The sequence below is a fragment of the Protopterus annectens genome, chromosome 10.part0 (genome assembly GCF_019279795.1).
Source record: "Protopterus annectens isolate FY-2018-M chromosome 10.part0, PAN1.0, whole genome shotgun sequence".
Lineage (NCBI taxonomy): Eukaryota > Metazoa > Chordata > Ceratodontiformes > Protopteridae > Protopterus > Protopterus annectens.
In genome coordinates, this window is record NC_056744.1 from 1,490,559,340 (window position 1) to 1,490,585,303 (window position 25,964).

Here is a 25,964-nt window from a genome sequence, read left to right on the forward strand (position 1 = left end):
TCAGAAATTACTTTGGAAATTTTCCTGTCAGTTTATCAGTCTGAAATGAGTTCCAGTAAGACAAATTCTCAAGACTCCAGCATCAAGAAAGAACTTCAGTCTCTGATAATTATAGTCCAGCAACTTACTGCTAAGATGGATAAAATGGATACTAAAATAGACACTTTCATAGAAAAACTACAAAACAAATAGACTTGTTACATATGGACCTGCAACAACAGAAGATCCAGATGACAGGCATAGAAGAAGCTGTGAATGACATGGAAAATAAAATACAAGAAGAGGAAATCAACATTGAGTTTCTGCTGAAACAAAATACACATTTACAAACAAAGCTGGATGACCTGGAAAATAGATCTAGGCAATAACATTAGGATTTTTGGACTGCCAGAAAATATTGAAGGTAACAATATTACTTCTTTTTAACAACATGGCTCCCTAAAACTTTAGATTTACCAGAAGCATTCTCTTTGGTATCGAAGAGCACATAGATCTATAGCTAATACTAACTCTAACAAAAACTATCCTAGATCAGTTATAGTTAGATTTCTATCATCTTTTGATAAAGAGATGGTTCTTAAATCTGCTTGGGCTAAAGCTCCTGTTAAGTTTAATGAGACAACTGTGCGTTTTGACAATGACTATTCTTCCATGGTAATTGCTAAAAGAAAAGTTTTTCTGCCACTAATAAGGGAGCTAAAAAAGCACAGTTTAAAACATACCTTCTGTTTCCTGCCAAGCTTAAAATCTTCCTTCCTGATGGTCCTAAGGTCTTCGATGATTTAGACTCTGCTTTACTGTTTGTCAAAGAAAAAAGGATTTTGGATAAAATAGAAGAAATGGAATGGGCTAGTTCTTCATTAAAGAGATTGGCAACTGAAGCTTCCTGGAAGATTTCAGAGAAGAAGAAGAGACTAAAAATCAAATTATTTGTTATATGTTTTTTTTCTCTCTCTCATCATTTTAGTTCATTATTAATCTTTTTGAATATAGTTCCTGCATTTCCAGAAAGCCACAAATATTTTGGAAAAGATTTAATCAAAGTTATTCTCTATGTGCAAAGAAATGTTTTGTTTCATAACCAGTCAAAATGCCTGAGGATTTAATGGCAGGCTGTGACTCGATTTGTTTTTCTTCCTGAAAAAAGTAAGGTTAGTAATTTGATACATTTTTTTTATCTTTATCTTTTTTTTTACTTCTTCTTTTATTATTTTCTTTGTTTAAACAATGACATTCTATTTAGATTATGTAGTGGGTAAAGGGTGGGGGAGGGCAGGGAGAGAACAGTAATGAAAATATCATTAATAGAATAATAACATATTTATTTCTTATAAAAGTTTATAAGTTCTTCAAATGCTATTTCTAATTATACTTTCTTGATTATACTGCTTATGCTTGTTTGTAAATAATCTGTCATGCTTTAACTAATAATAATCAGAACTAAATAAGAGTAAATAATATGTTTTATTTTTAACTCTATTAATATAAACAGTAAGTAACATTCCATTGTATATACTTCTTACAGCTTTCTCTTACATTTTTTTATTTCTGCCTCACTCCCTTTTATTTTCTACTCTCTTTTCTTTTCTTTATTAATATATAGAAATGCTTTTGACTGTGTGGGCACAGTGAATAATAGGATTTGTATGAAAATTGAGTTGGGAGAAGAATGCTGAGTTTTATTGCTTGTTGGTAATTTTGAGTTTAATTTCACTTGCATAGAGGCTGTGATGATCTGTGGAATACATTGTGGAGGTTCTGTCACGTTTAGATGCATTTACACTGCTAAATGAATGTCTGTCACTAGTTTTAATAAGTTTCCGCCAAAATGTTAAGAGAGACGATCTGGGATGTGGGCTGTCTTATGCACAATGTCCTTGAGTTACCTCAGAATCTTCAAATCACAGAATTCTCACAGAGAAACTGAAAGCAGTTAGTATAAACATTGACAAGGTTATCACACTGACACACCACAGATTCAGGAAAAATACTCTGTTCATAAAATATGTCAGTTATAATGAGTTTAAATGATGTAGTTTCTTGTAGTAAGTAAATGTCTTATTTTAGAAGGCATAAAAATGAAACATTTATTTAAATGTTTTGAAAATCTACTTAACAGCAGCATAATAATCTGTGTTAAAATTTGTGTTCCAAACATATACTTTACTATAACTCATTTAATTCATCTGATTGACAAACATAAATAATCTTATAACTCTATTCTGGAAGAAATGTCATGTGATATATTTTAAAGCAGTAGGTTAGCATGATTGTAAAATCTGGTTACCAATATGTGTTTGCTGTGCATTGTTTTGTATAAAGCAGACAGATTTATTCTGGGGACAGCAAGTGGGATGGTGCTCTGCAGGGACACAACTCAGTGAGATCAGATATATATATATATATATATATATATATATATATATATATATATGTGTGTGTGTGTGTGTGTGTGTGTGTGTGTGTGTGTGTGTGTGTGTGAGTGTGATGGCTCTTTTTCTGAGAGTCTGCATGGCTATCCAATATGATTTGTAATGATTTCTATGAATACAATGTTTTACTCTATTGACAAAATGAATGTTTGCCACAAGTTTTAATAAGTTTCCCGCCAAAATGTTAAGGGAGACAATCTGGGATGTGGGCTGTCTCATGCACAGTGTCCATGAGTTTCCTCAGAAGCTTCACTCACAGAATTTTCACAGAGAAACTGAAAGCAGTTAGTATAAACATTGACAAGGTTATCACACTGACACACCACAGATTCAGGAAAAATACTCTATTCATAAAATGTGTCAGTTATGATGAGTTTAGATGATGTAGTTTCTTGTAGCAAGTAAATATCTTATTTTAGAAGGCATAGAAAATGAAACATTTATTTAAATGTTTTTGAAAATCTACTTAACAGTAGCATAATAATCTGTGTTAAAACTTGTGTCCCAAACATATACTTTACTATAACTCATTTAATTCATCTGATTGACAAGCATAAATAATCTTATAACTCTATTCTGGAAGAAATGTCATGTGATATATTTTAAAGCAGTAGGTTAGCATGATTGTAAAATCTGGTTGCTAGTGTGTGTTTGCTGTGCATTATTTTGTGTGAAGCGGACAGATTTGTTCTGGGGACGGCAAGTGGGATGGTGCTCTGCAGGGGCACGGCTCGGTGAGATCAGATATATGTGTATATATGTGTGTGTGTGTGTGTGTGTGTGTGTGTGTGTGTGTGTGTGTGTGTGTGTGTGTGTGTGTGTATGTATGTATATATGTGTATGTGTATATGTATGTGTGTGTGTGTGTGTGTGTGTGTGTGTGTGTGTGTGTGTGTGTGTGTGTGTGTGTGTGTGTGGGTATGTGTGTGTGTGTGTATATGTATGTGTGTGTGTCTGTGTTTATGTGTGTGATGGCTTTTTTTTTTTTTAGGTAATAACGCAGGTGTTTCTGAGAATCTGCATAACTATGCAATATGATTTATAATAATTTTTATGAATACAATATTTTACTCTATTGACAATAATGAGTTTAAGTAAATGCTCATATACAAACAATTCAAGATTTTTTTGGAAGCTGTTGATAGAATGCACATGACAGAAAATAGATGCATCTTAATGCATGTAATGTCTGAATCATATTAGCCAAAGTTTTTGATTTAAATGAATGTTAGAACATAATTTTCTCTCCTCTTGAGTTCTAACATTAAGATTATTTGAATGCTATTAGAATACAAGTGTTATATATTACATATATCTATATAATAGTATGAACAGTTTTTAAAAAAAAAAAAAAAAAAAAAGTTTATTTTAGTTTATATGATGCTGTTTTACCAAATGTGTAGTTTTGTCTTGATAGATAATTGAATTGAAAACTGTTAACCTCAGTTAAATATAACTAGTATTAAATTGATAAGGTGGTAGCTGAGGTACTGCTGCTTAGGGTAGGGGTTAACTTGAGTAGTAAATACTGCTCTAAGTTGGAGTTTTCAACTCAGGCGGGATGCAAGGTTTAATCCTTACATTATTTTCACTTGTTCATTGTTATATGTATATAGTTTTGACATCCACAATATATTTTGTACACTCATTGTCACTACAAACAAAATTGAATCCTATACAAAATCCCATAAGAGATTTAATAAATACAGCTATGTTTAAAGGTACACCTAAAAGAGGAGATGTAACATTATTTATCTTGTTATTTGTTATTTCGATCATAAGATTCTTGAGTTTTAAAAATGCCAAATGACATCTTTAAAAGGAATTTCTTTAAACATTAATGGATTGAATAATCCGTGTAAAAGGGCAAGCCTAATAAGATACATTAATCTACACAAGGCCAATCTAGTCTTCCTGCAAGAAACCCATCTCTTGAAAAAAGATATTGATAAACTAGCCACTAATAAGTATACAGTATTGGTTAGTTCAGAGCACACTCAGAAAAAGAGGAGTGGCTATTTTATGGAATAAAAGTATGCCCATTCCTAAAACCATTAAGTCTTATCAGGATGACAAAGGAATGTTTTGTATGGTTACAATACAAATTAATGGGAAGACTTACACTTTAATTAATGTATATTGGATACCTGGAATTGGTATTAATACAGTGAAACATCATATTGATAAGATCATATCATTCTCTGTAGGGGATATTATTTTAGCTGGTGATTTTAATTGTATACTACATGAAAGTGATACTACCACTATAAAGAAAAGAAGAATTACATCTAATGCAAAACATTTAAATGATTTTGCTAATTCTTATCATTTGAATGATATTAATAATCAGATAGAGTCAAAATCATTACCATACACCTTTTTTTCTAACAGATACAAAACTTATTCAAAAATAGATAGGGTCTTTATTTCTAACCAGATGGTAACAGATTTAATTAATTCCAAAATCATTTCATGTCCTATATCTGATCATAACTCAATTGTTTTCGAATTCATGATAAAAATACTCATAATGTTCAGATCAAAAGGATACCAGCATACTTAACTCAGCTAAAAGACTATAAAGAATATATACTTTCAGAAGTACAACATTTTCTAGACATAAATAATACTCCTGAAGTCTCCATTGTCTATGTTTGGGATGCCTTAAAATCATATCTATATGGACAAAGTATCAGATGGTATAATAACAAAAGGAAATCTTGGGATAAGGAATTGTTAGATATTCAAAGTAAACTAGACTCTTATAAACATAATAATAAAGAAAATATTATGGACAAGAAAGTTATTGAAGAAATAAACAAAATAAATGAGAAATACAAAGAAATTTTAACTCATAAAGTTAAAATAACTTTAGAGAAATACAAGTTTTTGTCTTATTCAATAAGCCCCAAATACTTACATAGACTTAAAAATAAAACAAAAGATTGAATAAACAAAACCATATCAAAGAAATCTTTTCTCTAAGGAAAAGAAGAATGTTTCTAGTATACCAGAAATACTGGATGAATTTAGAAATCACTTTCACAAGATTAACCATAACAACATTAACATGGAACCTAAAGATAAAATAAAGGAGTTTATAACCACAAACATGAATAAAAAGCTTAATAAACAACAGATTAAACTATTGGACAAGAGTATTTCATATACAGAAGTTATTACACAAATAAATAAGCTTAAATCAAACAAAGCACCGGGTAATGATGGTATTATACCAGAGATATATAAAATCCTTTCTAAAACTACATATTCATTAACACATAAGGTTTTTATTCTGGCCCAAACTGAGTTAATAACCCCCCCATCTTGGCAATATACATTTATTTCACCAATTTTAAAACCTAATAAAGATCCAACTAGATGTTCTTCATATCGACCCATCTCATTACTTAATGTTGATTATAAAATGTTTATGAGTATTTTTGGTGATAGATTGAAGACAATTATCCCCGGCATTATAGACATAGATCAGACGGGCTTCATTGTAAATAGAAATACTTTTGATAATATAAGAAGAACTTTAACATTAATTGATTTTGCAAATAGGAAAAAGAAAGATTTAACACTTATTAGTCTTGATATAGGTTCAGCATTTGATTCAGTAAGTTGGGACTATCTGTTTACCTTACTGAAATGCACAAATTTCTCTGATGCATTTGTAAATTTAATTGAGCATTTATACAAAGGAACGCTGGCTTATATTAAGGTAGGAACATATGTTTCACAAAAATACCCATTCTTAAAGGTACAAAGCAAGGATGTCCACTTTCTCCACTATTATTCACTTTAGTAATGGAGCCTTGGGCTAATTTGATTAGAAACAGTACTGACATAGAGGGTTTTGAAATAGAAGAAAATACAACATCAAAAATTCAACTTTTGCAGATGATGTTCTAATTACATCAGCAGGATCTAATTCTTCTATGCAGTCTTTATTTGATAAAATGATGAATTTTAAAAGTATTTCTGGTTTAATATTCAATGAAGAAAAACTAAAATACTACCTATATATACACGAAAAAATACTCTCATTAGTGATTTTACTAAATATGTACCCAACTCAGGTCAGATAACTTATTTAGGTATAATACTATCTAAAGATATTAAATCTATTATATATAATAACTATAATACCTGTTTTCTTAATATACAAAATCTTTTTAATACCTGGAATAATATGTTTTTACTATGGAGGAGAGACTTACAATTATTAAAATGATAATATTCCCCAAGATTTTATACTTAATACAATCAATAATACTTTCACCTACAAAAATAACTATCAAGAAACTGAATACACTAATGTTAAATTTCTTATGGGCACCTAATAGACCTAGGATTGCATTAAAGAAACATACTAATAGCTGGTCTCAAGGGGTATTTCTTTTCCAGACTTTAATTTATATATTATCTCTTCTATTATAAAAGTTATTACTTTATTAATAGATCGGTCATATGTCACAAAATGGAAAGATTATTGGGAGCTAATTAGTATGCACTTCATGAAAATCTCCTTAACACATAAAAATATGATTATAAATAACTCCATGTTGTGGTTGCTAAAGGAATTTTGTACTTCACCTATTACACCTAAACATATGGTCTGTTACCCATTAAATATTATTATTAGTTATCGTAACTTTATATTCATGCACCCTAAGTATAGGGAATGGAATTTTATTGTATTCCCTATAATTTATACTCAGGGTATGCTTATGTCATCTACTTATGAAGGAGCTCATTTAGCTATAGATAATAATCTAAAGTACTGGTATCAGCTGATATCTGATAATAAAGTTAAAAATCTAGATTTCTTAAAACAAGAATTTGATCTAAGAGAAACTTGCTGGTTAGAGGTTCAGATCTTTAGACAACATCTCATTGATAGAATAGATCTAATGTCTATAACAGTTAAAGAATCTATTCCAAAACTGATTGATTACTTGATAATAAATTTACAGCATAAAGTTTCTGATAAAGGTAAACTTTCATATATACATAAAATTATCAGACAAGAAACGTTTTACAATGTAGATTCATACTGGAATTATTTCACCTCTATTAATGGGGACCCACCAACTCAACAAGATAAACAATATATATTGGAATCTGCTTATAGAACTACATCTTCCATTGTCTGGAGACTTTATACATGGAAATTTTTACATAGATCTTTTTATACACCTTTGATGATGAATAAAATTAATAATAAAGATAATCTATGTAAGAGATGTAATGTAGAAATTAATGCTGACTGGGCTCATATGTTTTATGACTGTATGAAGTTGAAAGAATACTGGAAGTCAATTAATGAATTTTTGCAGGCTCTTTTTACAGATAATTTCATTATTTCTAAGTCTCTTATATTATTCAACACACCTGTACCTCAATGTGTTAAAAGATTAAGCTTCCCTTGTTATGGTCTATCCTAGCAGTGGCTAGGAAAATACTAACTAGAAATTGAATTTCAGATACACCTCCTTCGTTCAATGAATTTAAAAATGTTATGAATATAATGTGTCATATGGAAATAAGCACAATTAGAATGAGAACAACTAGAAAAACATCACATTTTATTGTATGGGATAATTTACAAAATTTGTTAAAAAAATTCTAATTTCAATAGCACAGTATTTTAGTTTAATTAATTGATCTGATTGTAGTGGATGTCTTTGTAAATACTTTAGTTGTTTTGTTGAATATTATAATAATACCTATTTTTAATTATTTGTATAAAATTGTTATGATATTTCTCTTATATGTTAAAACAATAAACTTGTTTTGAAAAAAAAAGAAAAAAAAAAAAGAAGCTTTGTCAGGGGGAAGTAAAGCCTACAGACCTACCACTCTTGCAGTGGATTGTGATAATACCATGGCACTGGCATGTCTGCCAGTGTTTTCTTTTTAGAAGTAAGCAAGTAAGCAAGCTTTTGAAGGAGGAACACACAGAAGTCTGACACCTTATAGCCATGGGTGTTAGGACATCAGTATTTCTGTTTGTATGCATTTCATAAATTGTTTCATTTTAAACTGTAATGTTTGCTGGAATTTCAGCTTCTTTTAGTAGTAATGGATTGAAGCTGCTGGCAATCCAGTGTTTTAGGTGCATAATATATTTTAAGGTTAATGAATGCTTTTTGAATAATGATAAAGCATGATACTGGTGCACTTTTAAATAAAGAGTAGCTTCTTTGCAGTATTTACAATATCATCTTTTTCCTCCTGCAGCTGAAGCGAGAGTTATACATCCTAACTTCCTCCTATAATATGCTTTCAGCATACAAATGTTTTGGATATGGCTTAATTACCATAAACCATGGTATAATTTAAATTAATTTCCTTGTATGTGTCTTTAGGCATATGCTAAACAAACCTGAACATATATTGTTTCTGAGGACTACATGATACAAATACTTTAAGTCAACATTAATTGTAGATTAGTTACATATTTTGTCTGTTTGAATGGTGATGGCCCTTCTAGTTTTTCTCTACCTCTGTTGATCTTCTATATGCAGTTTCAATGCTGAATACTAAAACATATGTACTCTATGCATGCATTTTCTATGCATTGTTAATCTTTGAAACCCAAAATAATATAATGAAGCTCACACAACTGCTTTTCTCTTTACTAGAGCAATTTTTCATGTAAACACACACTGAATGGGAAGCCTGGAAATTTGCTAATCAAATTTGGGGCAGCAATTGCTAGTATTAGTGACATTAATGGAGATGGTATAACAGATATTGCAATTGGAGCCCCATTAGAAGATGAGCATCGAGGAGGTATTTATATTTTCCATGGCACAAAAAGTGGGATTGTGAAAGAATACACCCAGGTAAGCAAAGATTTTTGTAAATGACAACAATGTCCAAAAAATCCGTTATTTTAGAGCAGTAAGATTTTAGTAACACATTAAATACTTTCTTCTCTTGACAAATTCTGTACCATAAATTCAGTTGTTTTGCTGTATAAGTATACTTATTTATTTTTGCTGAAACACAAAACATTTGCAAACAAAAAAGCAGAGATGTAAACAATAATTCAGACTAGTTACGTAGAAATCTGTACATACATATTTTTTTAAATATATTTTATTAACTAATAATCAAATAATTTACATACAATTTGACCAATAAAATTAAAACTATTACAATATTTACAGGCTGTACAATAGATTAAACCATAAATATTAAGACTGTTGCTGAGCATATTTATTTTAATTGAGTTCACATTGTCAGTCAATTTAAGTTGAAGTTGAATTACTTTTTCTTAACCTTATAATTTCATACACTTTTTAAGATCCTTTCTTGTAAGAGATTCAAAAAGTCATTACATTGGGGTTACTCAGAACTCTTCTACTTTTTAATGATTATTTTCCTCACAATTGCTAATATAGTCCAAAAATATAAGACTGTTCTTTGTTTTCTGAATCAGGAATTTTATTTTATTTTACATTTGTTTACCAGGAAAGTCCAGCTGGACACAGGTCCATTTTTAGTGGAGGTCCGGGAGAAAAGCTCCAGATAAAATACATAAATCAAACAGGAAGTAATCAACAACACTTAGACTATGGATATCAAGTTATAATAGTAAATGTCGTAAGATAATACCTAGCAATTAAGACAAAAAACATTAGAACACAATTTCATGTAGTACATACTAAAAGCAATATACATTCCTTACAATGATGTTGATGATACTACTGTAGAAATCATACTTAGAAGAGTCATCACAGTATTATAAATGGGATACATACTATGTTACACTCATTGTGGTGGTGTGGGATGCTGAAGTTAGTCAGAAAACATTAGTAAGTAAAAGGGGTGTAACAGCTGAGATGTTTTGGCTAGTTAAGTTGTTACTAAGTAGTAGGGGTGAAGCAGCATAACTGGGTACTGAGCAATATGAGATGGAAAAGTAAAACAGAATTGATTAGTGAACCTAATGTTTAGAAGGGCAAAATAAAATCAAGATTTCTGGGTCAATACAAGGGCAAATAAAATCAAGATTTGTGGATCAAACAAAAATGCAGATGGGTTAGTTCTGTAGATAGAGAAGGATATTGTAAGGCATATTAGGTTATGATGGTGACTAGATTGCTAAGTAAGTGTTTATCCTGCATCACTATACTAAAATGCCACATTATCAGACCATGGTGCTTGTATGAAATTATTAACATTTTACCAATAGTCATAGGATCATAGGAGATTACTAGGCTAATGGCCCTGGGGCCCTTACAAACCTAGCCAAGAGTTTATCACCAAAAAAGAAACCTCAGTCAGCACCTGTCACCCCCCCCTGTCATTGAGGGACACAGGTAGAACCCCTGGGACAAATTTGCGGTTTCCCATCCACTCATCAAGGTTGCACTTGAAGAGGGCCAGCGACGTACTCTGTTTGACATGTATGGGAAGTCTATTTAGAGAAACGGGGCAGCCTCTGGGAGACAAACCTGTCTCTCCAGAAGGTTTTGTTAATGTCATATAATAGATTTAGGCCTTATGATTGGGTAATGCATGAAGAGTTAGACTTATGGATATGGAGCATCTCTAGTAGGGCAGGGTAGGAGATTGCCTTGTAGGGAAGACAAAGATCACCTCTGAGCAATCTGTACAATACTGAGTAGAGTGACAGTGATTTGAGCCTGTTCACATGGGACAGCTGTTGAAGGCCATGGATTCTCTTTGTGAGGTATTTCTGTGGCCTTTCCAGCTGATGCAGGTGTTTGGAGAGGTACATACTAAATGGGGCATTGTATTCAATTATTGACTTAATGAGGGAGGAGTACAGAGAGGTAATAACCTCCTTTCTGGATGCAATCCCTTTACTTATGAGATGAACCAGGTAAAAGGCTTTTCTGACCACTGCCACTACATGATGGTTGAACATGAGATTGTTATCAACCTGTGTACCCAGGTCTCTCACCACAGGTTGTGTGCTTAGGGGGTTGCTGTTGAAGTGGTAATCAGTAGGCGCCATGTTTTTGCCAAATGGTATGATAATACATTTTTTTGCATTTAACTTAAGGTTATGACTTTGGCACCAATCATTTGCTGCTGTGAGACCCTGTTGTAGTATGTTAGCATCATTTGGGGAGTCAATGACAGCACCCAGCTTACAGTCATACACAAACTTGGACAGCCACAGGCCTTTTGTCTTTGCAAGGACCTCTAAGAAGCAGATGCCAAACAGTAGGGGTCCCAGGACAGATCCCTGGGGAACACCACTAGTGACAGGTCTGCTGTTATAGGTGGAGGCACCTATTTTGACCTTGTGGGTCCTATTGGTGAGCCAGTTGGCCACCCACCTGATGCGATAGGGATTTACACCAAGTTGTGTTTGCTTTTCGATGATGCCCAAGTGGGGGATTGTGTCCATGTTTATTAGGTCCATAGTAATATGCTCCATGGCTTTACAGATCAGACTTGTAAAGCTAATGGGGGCGATAGTTTCCAGGATCAGTAGTGGCACCACCTTTATGCAAGGGAATGACAATGGCAGTTCTCCACTCTGCTGGAATGAAGCCTGTACTGAGGCTGTGGTTGAATAGGTTGCTAAATGGTGAAACTTGTTTTTGCTGGAGATTGTGCAGTATACAGCCTCAGATACTGTCAGGTCCTATAGAAGGTCTGTTCTTTGCCTTGGGTAGGGCCTTTAGCACTTGATGTATGGATATGTGAGGTGTGGGACAAGTATCACAGATGTGAAATATGCCTTTTAGGGGAGACATGAGGTGACGTTTGCACTGAACCTATCTGCCAGCAGGTTGGCTAAGTCAACAGGATCAGAGTAAGTTGTACTGTTAAGAACTAATTCAGAACAAAGCTGGGCTTTGCTATGGAGGTTCCTGATGCAACTGAAGAAGGCTTTGTGGGTGACCGCTGCATGACCCCTACAGTAAGTTCTTCCCTGGTGAGATCAGATCATCGGTCTGTCTCATTCGAAGTTTCTATCCCGCCCAACCCTCCCAGCCATAACCCGGCTAAAAATCTTCTCAGAAGCTGACTACCCTTTGTTTCAGAGGCTAGTTTCAATTCATAATTGGCTTTGGAGGTTTTTCCCTCGTGATCTAATTTGCTTGTTGAGGCTAAGGATGGAGTTTTTCTAGTTGGGATTTTGTGCCTTTTTACCCTTGGACAACAGTTTCTTCCTTTTGTTGTAAAGCTTGTTGATAGAGGATGTCCACCAGATAGGTTTGTGTTTCTTTGAGGAGCAGGTTTTATTTCTGTTGGGTATGGCTGAGTCCATGCAGTTGTACAGGTGCTTGTGTACTGCATTGGCATACTGTTCGGCATATTTGTCTGCATCCGGTGAAGGGTGCGGTGGTGTGAATCTACTGATACCTTCCCTTAGGAGGTCGTAGTCAGCTTCTGAGAAGTTTTTTAACCTGGTTATGGCTGGGAGGGTTGGGCGGGATAGAAACTTCGAATGAGACAGACCGATGGTCTGATGTCACCAGGGAAGAACTGACTGTGGGGGTCATGCAGCGGTCACCAATATTGGTGATAACTAAGTCCAAAATGTTACGAACAAACAAACTACCATAGAATCCACCAACAGAAGAATAACAGACTCCTTGAGCAGGATGAAGTACGGTGCAGCTCGAACAAGAGATACTTTAATACATAAAAAATACGTAGATTTTACATGAAAGTTGTGCATAAAAATCTGTAGGGTTAAGCGCTTTCATCTGTTATCATACAGACTTCCTCAGAACCTGCTATTACAACTTAACAATAGTTTATATATCCAATTTGGCGCCAAAACTAATTGAAAGCCTTAAAGATACATTCTTTACATTTCTGTATTTCATGCTGTAAGTCCAAAATGTTATCTCCCCTTGTGGGGGGGTGAGACAAGCTGGTCTAGTGTGTTAGACTATATGAAGTCAAGGAATCATTGGGTAAGTGGAGTTGTGCAGGAATAGTTCAACCAGTCTATGGTGAGGTAGTTGAATTCACCATGGATCAGGGTTTTAGGGAGTACTTTGATGGGATCAAGTAGGTCCAGGTAGGAGGAGTGGGTGTCCTGAGTCATTTAGAGGGGTCTATAGCTGGGTATAACTTGGGTGGGTGTCTTGCCAATTGTCAATTGCACCTGGAGTAGTTCTAGTGCATCATGCTGGCAACCCAGTCTGGAGTTGTGCTTGTCTTTAACGAAGCTAGAGTCTCCACCACCCTTAGTCTTCCTGACCTAATTTTGTCATAGTCTTTTAATAACATGCACTTAAAATGTACCCATTCATCTCTAATATTTAGATTACATCTCCAACAGCAAATGTTAGATTCTTTAAATATGTTTCAAATTCTTTTAGGAGTGACACACAGCCTAATTAAACACTTCCAAGTGTTAATTTCCCAGTGATAAACTAAAGAAGAATTATTGATTTTAACATTAAAATTTTAGAGATGGCATTATTTTTTATTTATTTTTTAATAAAAATGTCCACAGCTTATCATCAATTTCTTAGCTAAGCATATAGACAGCAGGTAAAATTGTTGAATGAGATTTATTATTGTAAATAATTTCACATAAGTATAGTGGGTCTATATTATAAACTCGAACGCTTACCTTATCGAATACCTAAAGGTCGACCCATCATCATTGAACAGCATAAACACCGAACACCCTAAACCGCGAAATTCAAAAAGTCGAACTGTCATACTTGTCCCACCCCACCGCCCGCTACATACTACCTACACAAACAAATTAAATAAACCACATACATACACTAACCAAAACCCTACTTCTAACCCTAAACTAAACCCTACTTCTAACCCTACACTAAATCTTACATGTACCACAATGCGCACTTACCTTAAAAAGCTAAACCCAAACAAACTGAATAATCCACACACATACACTTAACAAAACTCTACATTAAATATAACATACATTACCATCTATGCACTTACCTTAACCCGCAGCCTAACCCTAAGGTCCATAACTATCGCACACTTACCTTACAGAGCTATACCACAGAAGGCCAACCATGACGATTCAACGTTTCTGGTTTCGCTCTTCTGGATGATCGAGGTTTTTGCGGTTCGATGAGGACGGGTCGATGTTTAGGGATTCGATAAGGTAAGCATTCGACTTTACAATATAGACCCAGTATAGCAATAGTTTAGATATATCAGACAAATTCCTGTGTATTACATAAGTGAAAGGTTTAGAAGCATATAACAGAATAATTAAGATTTATCATTGATCATTATTTGGTAAAGTAAATTCTCTTTGAATCTCATAGCTAGATTTTAGAACACCCCTTTTTAAAACAATTAAACAAATAAAAGCTTTATTATTCCAGTCAGTTAATTTTGTGAGTGTTCAAGCCAACAGATAAGTCCTTCGCAATAGCACGTGGCTTAGCAAATGCAACAAATGAATTAAGATCCTTGTGAGATAGTAAAAATCCTTTAAATGCTCAAGATTAAATCTATATCTTTTGAGTTGGTTGGTAAATTAATTTTAAATTGTAGATAATTACTTATAAACAAGCAGAAATTATTCCCATTTATTATACTTCCTCAGATAATTTAACTTTATTAAAATGAATTAATGATTTATGTACATCTTTCATATTCACCTTATATGAATTATCTAACCACTGAACAATTACCATAATTGAGTAGCAATAATATTCATTTCTAAATCAGGTAATTTAATTTATCCTGTTTATCATTGACTTATATGGTGTTTATATTCAATGTCAGATTTTCTTGGATTCCATAAAAATTTAAAAATATATTAAATCTTCCAATTCAAAATTTTGTAGGAGATAGAGCAGTAGTTTTAATAATATAAAGAATCTTAGGAAGTAAAGCAATTTTAATGAGTTGAAATCTTACTTCAAATGAATACATTAATTTATTCCATATTGAAACTAGCTTGTTATTTCATCTAAGATTACTTCATAGTTTCCATTTCCGGTATCTTCCCAGGATTTCCTTAAACTAATTCCCAAGTATATCAATTCACAAGCTTCTTCACCAGAATATTTTGGAATGATGCATCTATTAACTGAGGTAATATTTAGTAATGTGAGTTTATTTTTTGTTTATAAAAAGATGACCAGATGTTTTCTCCAATGTTTCAGGGATTTTCCAGGTTATCTGAATTAATTTGTTTAAATTTGATAATGCTAATAATACCCAATCGGCAAACAGTGTTAATTTTTAAGAATAATTATATCCAGATTTCAAGTCCTGTATTTTTGTATTGGATTTAATTGCAGTGTAATAACTCAGTTAATGTTAATTTTTTTTTTAAATATTATCCTGAGTTTGCCTTTTAGATATAAAATCCATTTGATTTTTATTTATCAGAGATGGAATACAAATTTTTAGTCTGTATGATCATAGAGGCATGAACATTTTACACTCAAGATTTAATAATAAGATAGCTTCATTGGCTGCACAATCTGTGGAATTTTACTTATTTTTTTAAATTGAAGTAACCATTAAATATTTCCAAGATGAAGGTAAAACTGAGTTTTTTTTCAGTCTCCTAATAAAACTTGATGGAAAGAAGATGTTAATTTTAAAGAAAATAAGTAATACATTTCTGGTATTAATTCATCTATCCCAGGAGTGTTATTAATTTTATTTTTTTAATTTTCTTATTGACTTCTTGTGAAGAAATTAAGTTTAGTGAGTTTAGATTTATTCTTTTCAGAAAATGTATTAATTTTTCAAATTTAGAAGAAAATAGTGTAATTTGAATTTTATTGATAATTAAGTACATTTAAGTTATAGTAAGCCCTAAATTTGGATAATGTACCTTCAGTATATATTTTAGATTAATTTTCCTCTGTTTATAATTTCCTTTAGAAGATTGGATCTAGGACTGAATTTTAGTTTTTTTTTTTTTTGTTTGTTTGTTTTTTAAATTAAATTATGCATACTCTTGCATATACATAGGTTTTTAAATTTTCAAGGGGTATTGCTGACACATGAGATAAAATAGACTTATATTCTTTATTCATTTGTTTTATCTGATCAAGGATGGATTTTCTCCCTTCTGGGTCTATTCCAGGTTATTATGCTGCCATGTAAATACAATTTAAGAAAGTTCCATAACATCAAAATGTTTATACTTTATCTTTATTACAGTCTAGAAAAAGATTCTTCTATGAACCATTTTTAAAATATTCTGGTTTGGTTGGATAGGTTGGAATCCTAGAAGTCATTGCTATGTATTTAGAATCAATGGCCATGTTAAGAAAATATATGACCTGGGAACGGGCAACATAGTAATTTATAATTGATTTTATATCTTTCAAAATCATGAATGTATTGATTCTCAAATGTGTACCAGAATATGTCAATAATGAGAATATATGAGTGAACTGGTATATTTTAATAAATAAGTATGACAAAGCCCAAGAATTTCCTTCTGATTTTAAGTGCTTATATTGAAGCAGAGATTTTTAGGTCTCTGCTACAACTAGTTTCTTGTTTCTAGCGTACAGTTACAATCATGTCCAATTATAACACTTCCCTACTTATTATTCAGAATAAAATGTATGTGATTCTTTGCTATTTTAGTACTCATTCCTGGAATCCAATAAAGTAAACCAAAGTCCAGACTGCATTATTAAATTCCAAAACTACTATAACAAATAAACCATTGTCTTCTTTTTTGGATAAGATCTTAGGCATAAAAGTATTGTCTATAAAATATGCATCTCTTCCTTTAGTTTTAAAATTGTATTGACCTAAAATTTTAAACTGAGGAAACTTAAATGGTCTTTTTTCTTGTCACAAATATGTGTTTCCTGTAGATGTACAACTTGAGCTAAATTTAAGTTGGTGTATTTATGCAAGTTATTTCTTTTAATTTTATTATTAAGACCATTAACATTCAAAGATATAAAACTTAAGTCTATTTACATATGATTTTTAATATAGAAAAAACTTCTAAAACCATGCAAGAAGTAAAATAAAAACAGAGCTGATGTTGAGCACTTTTCTTCTTTAATGGTGACAAGAACTTTATCAGAAAAACATTTTTAGAAATGAGTTTGCAACTTGTAAGCAGTACCTTAAATGTCCTTGGTGGTGAAAAGTAAGCAGTCAATAAAATGTGAAAAAACTTTAAATCAGCTGTAAATGATAAACTCAGCCTTTGAGCTAAGGAAAGTCAAAAGGTAATAAAATGGACAAACAATCAATTAATTGTTTTAGTGAACCTGTAAAGTCTTTGAAAAAATAGGTAGTGGTGAGGGGGTTACTTCATCCACAGCAAAGCGCACTTAATACTCAGAGCTTCATTTAGTCCAGAGAAAGCCTCTGCATTGAGGAATAACTGCCACTTTAACTCACAAAACTCCAGTAAAGTATCCACATCTCCATAAAATAAATCTACGTGTTCTAAAACCAAGAATACAAATTTTTGGAACCCTGTGCGTTTACCTAAAACGTTATTTGTCTCTTTATTACTATGGCTGCACAGTGTTCTTTGATATGGCTTGGCAGTTTCATTGATATAATATCTCATTTTATTTCTGTCTTAAACCAATTCAAACATAAACTAAAGAAATAGGTATTGGTTAACAGGTTATCTAAACCATCTTAAAGCGCATTCAATATTAAGAAACTTGTTCAATCCTGGCTGGGTATCTGCATTAAATGACAGCTACCACTTTAATTCATGCACCTCTAGTAAAGTGTCCATGTCACTAAAAAACAAGTCTATTTGTTCTAGCACTAAGAATTGAAATTGAACAAAACCTGAGCATGACAAGTTATGTTTACATAAAGCATTTCTATTGTCAACATTACGTGTAGCTGCACGGTGTTCCTTAATATGTCTTGAAAGTTTTCGTATAGTTTTGCCATTATAAAAATTGCCACAAGTTGCACAGACCCTTGCGTAAAATACATTTGAACTGTGACAGATATGGAATCTTCAGAACTCAACCTTAAAATCACAGCGTTGGAATACATATTGTAAACCAACATATATGTAGTCAGACCACACATAAGCTGCAAGAGTACATGCCTGGTGGTTTATTGGCATTGCATGATTGTTCCAGAAGAAAGGGTTTATCTGACTGCTCCAACAATGCTTGCGAGGACTTTTTTATATGAAAAAGCAAGTGTAGGTCCAAGAATAACAGCAATATCCCTGCTAGTCGAAATAATGTCCCAGTTCTTTAAAATGATGTTTCTTATTTCCTTGTGGTCTGTGCAAATGGATAGTGGAAGGGTAAGGTTTCAGTCCAAATTGTGGTTCTGATTGCCTTCGAGGGGGGGTTTGGCACCAACCAGAATTCTGATTAGTTTTAGTGGGGATTTGGGCCAAAGAAACATTTTGGTTGGGTGTTTGTGGTAATCCATATTTAAGTATTGGTCAAAATGTTGACTGACATGATTCATTGACCTTAGTAAAAATGTAATCAATCAAATCCATAGGGTAATATCTGTTAGCAAAAGGGAAATGTAAGAAGCGACTTTCTTTAAGGAACCAGTCATCCTCGCTTATCATCCTGGAATATCTAATGAATTGCCCTCTGACTATATTCTTTTTCATAAAAGAGGATGCTGGTTGTCGAAGTCTAAGTAATTTTTCTGGTAAGCCTTTTTGAGATAACTGTTAGACTTCCAAGAAGGAGTATGAGTATCCAGTGTAATTTCTGTATCAAGAAACTGCACTACTGAACCGCAACTTGAAAGTTTAAAGGTTAAGAAAAGGAATATTGTCAGACGGTGATTGAATGAAGCAATCAAGTTCTTGTTGTGTACTTTGCCATACAAAAAATATATCATCAATGTAACATTTGTACAGTCTAGATTTCTTAAACCGTGGCAAGTGGATGAGAGTGCGAGCTTCCCATGCACTCAATACGGGATTGACGAAAGCCAGGGACATTTTGGTACCTATTACAACATCCTTTATTTGCTGGTATATAATCCCATTAAAATGGAAATAATTCCCTTCAAGTATAGTGGTGATTAGTGCACAGATAGTGTGTATTTTGGTGCTGGTGAAAATGGAAAACTTTTGAAGAAACTATTTTACATATTCCAACTCCTGTGTGTGTGGGATATTGGTATAAAGTGACTCTAAATCTAAAGTCACAAGCATTTTATCCATGCTTGTTGGTGGATGTAAAAAAAGTTCATATAAAAATGCCCAGGAATCTGTTAAATAGAAAGGCATGTTCTATACCAATGGGTTCAGCAGTTGATCAACAAAGGCAGATATTTTTTTAATTTTTTGTTCTTTTATTTGATACAATGTGCCTGAAAGTAGGGTCATTGGCATCCTTGTACATTTTTGGGATACCAAAAAACTTCCGAAGACTTGGGAAAGGAACAAACATGTATTGAAAGTCATCAAAGGTGATTAAACAGTTTTTTTTCCTAAGTTCTTAAATAATCTGTTGATGCTTGCTTAGTTTTTGGAGATGGTTTTGAGGTCTACAGCCTCATAATATTGGCTTTTAAGTTCTGATTCTAATTTTGAAACGTACTGACTCTGTTCCATCAGTGCTGTACCTGTTCCTTTGTCCATTCTCATGATGCAGAGACTTTTAACTTTTTCTAGCTGATGCAGGGCTGTTACTTCGGAAGGTGTGAGATTAAACCACTTGTCAGTTTTACTTTGATGCAGAAGGTCTCGTAAATCCCTTTCACAAACCTTTTGAAAGATGTGAAGTGTATTGTGCAGTGGGGAGTTGTACACACTTCTTAGAGAATTGTTTGGCTGTGATGAACCCAAAGGTTCAACTGAAACATCATCCAGAAGTATTTCTAAATTAAGTTTTCTTAGCTAAAGAGACAAGTGAAGTAAAAGATTTGGTAATCTTGCATGTTGTCCAGGGATAAATGTAAACCCCTTGTTAAGTACATTAAGTGCAAGTTAAGTTAAAGACTGCTGAATTATATAGAGATAAATCATCAGATTTAACCAGGTCTAGTATCTATGGACAATTCTCCTGGGTCTGTCTCTTGAATGTCCACTACCTCTCAGTGTTGTTCCATGTCTTCCACATCCCCTCGGGGTATGGCCCGTGTTCTGTTTCCCTTTGCTTCTTGTCCTCTGTGTATGGTGTCTTCTTGGGTATGGGACAAAAAAATGGTCATTATGCACTTCTGGGTCCTCAGTATTAAGTGGATTCATAGTTGGATCAGAAGTATTTACTAGAGAAAGCAGGTCTGTAAAAGTATTGTTGGATTGATCTGTTTGAATTGAAGTTATGGGTTCTGTTGGGGGAATTTTATGGTTAGGATTATTGAAACTGGAGTGAAACCAATGTTTTTGATATTGTCCATTGTTTAGTTGATCGCTTTTAGGTGGGTATGCTAGCTGGGTTCAGCATTGTAGTAGATCTCTTTGCATTTTTTTCTGTGAATAATGGTTGCTACATGCCTTTTAATCCTTGGAGTAATTCCAAAGAGAATGTGCTGGTGTTGCTGAAGGTTAGGTTGTTGAAGAATGGTGTTATGTAAACTTGTAATTTCTGTCTTAAGGTTTTCAAGCTTTAAAACATTGTCATTAATTAATCCCACAAGACTTGCAAATCTGCTTAATCGAAAATGCTCACAATATTCTTGTTCAATGCAGATTCCCTTGTGGTCGTGTTGGGAAATTTAAAGATTTTCAAACCTTGTGGGACTATTTTATTATGTAAACAGCTGGGGAGGTAGAAGTTATCTTATTCAATATTTTTAAAAGTCATGAGCGGCCTTTCCATTTTAAACTGTAGTGATTTGCAGTTGTCTGATAGACCATCACTACCTTGGTGTTCTGGGAAAAGCATTTGGTGCTGATCTACTTCTTGCAGAAAGGGGTTGCTATTAGTATCTGAGTTTAGGAAATTTAAAAGATTGTGGCAGCTTGTATGGACTGGTTGAGCATGCAAGTGGTCATGTTCAGTTTGTGACAAGTATCAATTCCCAGTGCTGAAAGTATTGATAATATTCTGTGCTTTAGCCGTGGCTTCAGAGAACTCTTGAATGGAGCAAGTTCCAGTGGAATAGTGTGGGTTAAGTCAAATAACTGTTGGCTACTGAAGCCAAGCTCTGCATCTGTTCCCTTGGCCATGGTAAAAATGCAGACACACACACTATACTAAACTAAACAAAGCAAAATAACTGGTCTAATTTAGAAGATGAAAAACTTAAATATAGAAAAAACTTCTAAAACCATGCAAGAAGGAAAATAAAAACAGACCCATTGTTGACCAGTTTAATTATTTAATGGTGACAAGAACTTCTTCAAAAAACATTTTTAGAAATGAGTATGCATCTGGAAAACAGCACCTTAAATATCCTTGTTGGTGCAAAGTAAGCAGCCAATAAAAGGTGAAAAAAACGTTAAATCAGCTATAATGATAAACTCAGCCTTTGAGCTAAGGCAAGTCAAAAGGTAATATGCTACAGACAATCAGTTAATTGTTTCAGTGAACCTGTAAAGTATTTGGAAAAATAGGTAGTGGTGACGGGGTTACTCCAACCACAGCAAAACACACAATATTCAGAGTTTCATTTAGTCTTAGGAAAGCCTCTGCATTGAGGAATAACTGCCACTTTAACTCAGAAAACTCTAGTAAGGTATCCATATATCCATAAAATAAATCTACCTGTTCTAAAACTAAGAATATTAATTTCTGGAGCCCTGTGTATACTTAACTGTGTTTACATAAAGCATTATTTGTCTCATTATTACGTACGGCTGCACAGTGTTCTTTGATATGGCTTGACAGTTTCCTGAATGTAATGTCCCAATTTATTTCTGTCTCAAACTAATTCAAATGTAAACTAAAGAAATAAATAATGGTTAACAAGTTATCTAAGCCGTCTTAAAGCACATTTAATGTTAAGAGATTTGTTCAATCCTGGCTGGGAAACTACATTAAGTAGCAGCTGCCACTTTAATTCACACACCTCTAATAAAGTGTCTGTGTCACCAAAAAACAAGTTTATCTGTTCTAGCACTAAGAATTTAAATTGAACAAAACCTGGGCATGACAAGCTATGTTTACATAAAGCATTTCTATTGTCAACATTACGTATAGCTGCACAATGTTCCTTAATACGGCTTGAAAGTTTTCGTATATTTTTACCATTATAGAAATTGCCACAAATTGCACAGACTCCTGCATAAACTACATTTGAACTGTGACAGTTATAGAAACTTTGGAAATCAACCTTAAAATCACAGTGTTGGTACACGTATTGTAAACCAACATGTATGTAGTCAGAAACCACACATAAGCCGCAAGAGTACATACCTAGAGGTTTATTGGAATTACATGACTGGTCCAGTAGAAAAGGCTTATCTGACTGCTCAAAAGATGCTTACAAGGACTTTCTTTTTTTTATGAAAAAGCAGGTGTAGGTCCAAGAATAGAAGCGATATCCCTTCTAGTCAAAATAATGTCCCAGTTCTTTAAAATTATGTTTCTTATTTCCTTGTGATCTGAGCAAATGGGAAGTGGAAAGCTGAGGATTTGGTCCAAAATGTGGTTCTGATTGGCTTCGAGGGGGGTTTGGCACCAGCCAGAATTCTGATTAGTTGTAGTGGGGGTTTGGGCCAAAGAAACATTTTGGTCAGATATTTGTGGTAATCCATGTAAGTGTTGGTCAAAATTTTGACTGCCATGATTCATTGATCTCAGTAAAAATATAATTAATCAAATTCATAGGGTAATGTCTTTTAGCAAAAAGGAATCTTAAGAAGAGGCTTTCTTTAATGAACCAGTCATCCTCACTTATAATCCTGGAATAGCTAATAAATTGTCCTTTGACTGTATTCTTTTTCATAAAAAAGGATGTTGGCTGTCCAAGTTTAAGTAATTATTCTGGTAAGGCTTTTTGAGATAAATGTTAGACTTACATGAAAGAGTATGACTATCCAGTGTAATTACTGTATCAAGAAACTGCACTACTGAGTCGCAACTTGAAAGTTTAAAGTTAAGAAAAAGAATACTGTCAGTGATTAAATGAAGCAATCAAGTTCTTGTTGTGTACTTTGCCGTACCAAAATGGCCCCTGCTTTCTCCAGTCTGATATTGAGTACATGGGAAGCTCGCACTCTCATCCTCTTGCCAGGGTTTAAGAAAACTAGACTGTACAAACATTACATTGCCGACTTATTTTTTGTATGGCATGTCTGAGAAGCCTTCATGTTTTAAAAAATGCATGGCTTGTGGCCTTAATATACCATTATCAGATGCGCATTCCAAATGGATATATATTTTAGGCCCAGTGCATCTTGACTCTAGTTATGACATTTGCAAGACTTTTAACCCCAGAGCCTTGATTGATAGGAAAAAGAAGTTAATCCTAAGAAGTTTGCTTCCCTCTAAATCTAAGTCAAGATCATCTGGGGACTCAAACTCCAAAGAAATCTAGCAAAATGGATTTGAGAATGTGTTCCCCAGGTCCAACCACTTTTTTGTCTCCAGGTTCTGAACCTCCTTATAGAATTTCTAAAGCTTCAGATTTGACCCCTTTGTATCCAAAGTCTAGATCAGAAAAATGACCTAGGATCTGATCATGACAGTTGGTTGTGTATCCGGTCTCCTTTCGGCTACTTTCTCCCTTTTGAAGCTGTCTCCAAGGCATCACCATTCCAGTTCATCTTCAACACCATCTTCTAGACATTCTTCCAGAAGTCTGACTGAAGCTGTGAACAGGATGATGAAGATTGCCTATTGATGCAGATTCAAATGGAGGTTCTTTTATCTCCCACCCCATTGGGTCCAGAGACCATTATTAGTACTATTCCCCCATTATTGGCTTCTTCAGAGCCATCAGATCCATAGATTGCATATTCATCCACATCAGATATGAAGATACCGGTGTCTTCAACTCCAGGGCATCTGTTAGTGGACCGGTGCCAAGCACTTTTTAGTCAGAAGACTCACAGAGCAGTAGTGTCAGCACCAGATCCAGGGTGTTGGAGTCAACTCAAGAGCTGTGGGAGCCATCTCTGCCCCTCAAAGCTTCAGCACTAGATAGCTCAGCTCCAGCTCACTCCTAGAGTAGTCTGCCTTGCGGGTGGAGGAAGCCTACAGTCCATAAGCATGTCTTTTTGGAGCCATTGGTCTCCCTCTCTCTGAGACTTTTTACATTTGAGGTTGTGGAGAGAAGGGTCCCCAAGATCACAGCCTGATAATGTCTCATTTGAAGACATCCTAAAACTCCTAAAGCAAAGGGGAGGTTGGTCTCCCAACAACCCTTCCAAAGAGGAGTCAAGAGCCACCTCTTGGGTGACACTGCCTGCTGATGAGCTCATTGATTTGTTCTCTCAGTGAGCATGGAAGGAGCCTGACACCATTGAGCTGATCCCAAGTGACCAGATAGGATCCTGGCACCACCAAAGGACAGCTAGTATTGGAGCAAGGGAGCACCAGTTAATGCCATGGTTGTGGCAGCAGCCACAAAGAAGGAGTTAACAGAACAAAGTTCTTCTGTCCACCCCCCTAACAGGGAGGCTATGATGTTAGACAGATTTGGGAAGTGTGTATGCTTTGGCGACCTTTTCCCTTTTGGTTGCTGAATTATTTGGCACACTTCACAAGACTCCAGAGGGATTTGATTAAAGAAGTGACCAAATCCCTCACTGTGACCATATCATTTGAAGCAGAGAGCACTCTTGCCTTGCAGTTGGCTACCCTTCAGTCCATTTCAAACTTGTCCATGAGGCTTATCTCCCACTCAGCTGAAGGTACCTCATGGGCAGCAGGCTCGGCCATTTCCATCAGGAGACATGCCTGGATGCCTTTGTGTGATTTCGTGGAACCCTTCAAATCTTCCTTTGTCATTGCTCCTTTTAGAAGTTCCTTATTTTGCTCCAAAGGTAAAGACACACTCTGTAGGTATAAGCAGGAAGGAAAAATCCTCTCTGCCGTGGGTGTATATTTTTTGAAACCTCAATGGATCTTTTCAAGAAACCAATGAGGCAGATGAAAAATGTGGTTCAGAAAATCCCAGGATCACTTCTAAGAACCACATGGCGATGGTTCACCCAGGGGCAGAGGCAGGACCTCTAATGGAAGGTGCTGTCCCCATGGCAGAGGTGGTTTGCATAACTAGGACTCTAGAGATGCTTTCTCTGTCAGATCCTATCAACGCTCCTGAAAGGAGGTCTGGCTGCGCATCTATGGAGGTAGTTGGCGGTCATTTATCCCTGCACCAGAGATCCTGGCTGGGTTCCTATCAGCATCTTGAATGTTGACAATATCGAATGTGATATTGTCGACGTGAGAATGCCGAAAGTGCAGAACATCGAACAGGTAAACAAAATTCTCTGTAAGGGGAGATTTCCATTTACTACAATGTAGTGCGGTCTTGGAGTTGGTATATTTAAGTAGCAGGGGGGTGTGGGGGGTGCCTTTAGGTTTTTTGTTTTATATCGCCATTCGAAAATTTAATAGTTCGGTCATTTCAGTTTGATATTTTATGATTCGAACTATTAAATTTTCGAAATACTGATATAGACCCTCCTGGCTAGCAATTACAAAAGATTGTGGAGGATAATACCAAGAGGTTATA